This window comes from Cibotium barometz, chromosome 29 (assembly GCF_041138505.1).
Source record: "Cibotium barometz isolate CiBa-2024 chromosome 29, ASM4113850v1, whole genome shotgun sequence".
In the NCBI taxonomy this organism is placed as follows: Eukaryota; Viridiplantae; Streptophyta; class Polypodiopsida; order Cyatheales; family Cibotiaceae; genus Cibotium; species Cibotium barometz.
In genome coordinates this window covers 45,983,499-45,985,491 of record NC_141074.1, presented here as the reverse complement: position 1 = coordinate 45,985,491, position 1,993 = coordinate 45,983,499, and positions in this window count along the sequence as shown.

The window sequence follows — 1,993 nt, the reverse complement described above, 5'->3', positions numbered from 1 at the left end:
GTCTTTGGTTGTTTGGCATATGCACATGTGTCATCTCATATCCAGACTAAGCTTGGTGACAAGGTAGTGAAATGAATTTTTATTGGCTATAGTGCAGAAAGCAAAGGTTACCATATCTATAATCCTCTCACCAAGAAGATTATTATTAGTAGGGATGTCCTTTTTGGCTATAGTGCAAGAAAGTAAAGGTTACTTTCTCTATAATCCTTCACCAAGAAGATTATTGTTAGTAGGGACATTCTTTTTATAGAGGATTCAGTCTATCCAATGATGGAATTCAATAGACATGCCTATGCCAGTTCCCCACACATGTTTAATGGCTTGTTAGTGCCAGTGTCTATTGATATTGAGTAGATTTTTCCTACTAATCCTTGTTTGTTGCAAGGGAAGAATGCACCAACTTTTGATCAGTTGAAAGATGCAGTAACTTATGAAAGATTGCAATCAATAAGTCTAGGATTATGCCTAAATGGGTTAGAAGAAGCACCTTATAGGACAACAAATTGTTTTCTCCTTTGTAGAGTAAAACCAGCCGGTGCTAAAACCATCTCTTTAGCATATATTGGTGAGTTATCATTTCTTAGTTCTCTACATGATGTAGATAAAACTCGAGTCTTTTGAAGAGGCTTAAGAAGATCCAAATCGGGTTAAAGCCATGCAGGTTGAAATTCAAGCCATTCCAAAAAATGGTACTTGAGATTTAGTGGATCTAGTACTAAGTGGGTTTACAAAGTCAAGAGACAGATTGATGGATTTGTGGATAGGTTCAAGGCCATACTTGTTGTAAAAGGTTATGCCCAATAGAAAGGCATTAACTATGATGAAACCTTTGCTCCTACTTCCCGTATAACCACTATCAGATTTGTTACTGCTTTGGCTGCCCACTACGAATAGAAAGTGCACCAATTGGACATCAAAGTAGCATTCTTGAATGGTGACTTGTAGGAAGAAGTTTATGTGAGTCAAACTATTGGATTTTCCCAACTTGGCCAAGAACAAAAGGTATGTAAGCTTTAAAAAGCTCTCTATGGTCTGAAACAAGCTCCCAGAGCCTAAAATCAAAAAATTCATGCCTATTTGACTGGATAAGGTTATCAAAATAGTCCTATAGAAAGCACTTTATATGTCAAAAAGGACCATGAGGATTTTCTCATTATTATCCTCTAGGTTAACATGTTGTTGACCGGCCCAATTAGGATTTGATCACAACCTTTAAGGCTAACTTTGCCTCAAATTTTGAGATGTCAGACCTTGATCTTTTGCACTACTATTTGGGTATGCAATTTATACAACAAGATGATAGTAGAGTCATTAAGCAATCAAAGTATGTTAAGGCACTGCTCAAAAGGTTCAATATGGAAAGTTGTAGACAATCTTTCTACACAATGGAACCTGGTGTAAAGCTTAGTCTACAAGATCCTGGAGAATCATTTGACATTACGAATTATGGTTTAGCTTTTGGAAGCCTAATCTATTTATGCAACTCATGGCTAGACATCCAGTACTGTGTGTCACAACTTTCAAAGTTCATACATTGCCTAGGCATAAAACATTACACCCTTGTGTTCTTCTCATTGAGCACTGTGTGTGTGTGAGCTTAGCTCCATTGTGAGCTAACAGTGTCATAATACCACACCATGGATGACATATGTGCCTAATAGTGTGCTTTTTAGAGCTGTTAGCACCCTTGGAGTAGGCGCACACATCTATATGGGCCTACGTAGGCTGTGGCATGCTAAGACACATCCCCACTCTACCAAACTAGCCCTCTAGGCTTTCTCAAAAGAATAGCGTAGGGGATTTGAAGATAAGAGGGGCCCCTTTAGACTATATATACCCTTTCATCTTCCACACTACCTTTCCACATTGCCTTTACATGACGGATTACTCGGTATCTCTTTTTCCATCTTGCACCCACTACCCATGTGAGATTTACACCTTGAACATCTTCTGAACTGCCTTTGCATGAGGGATTACTTGGTATCTCTTTTTC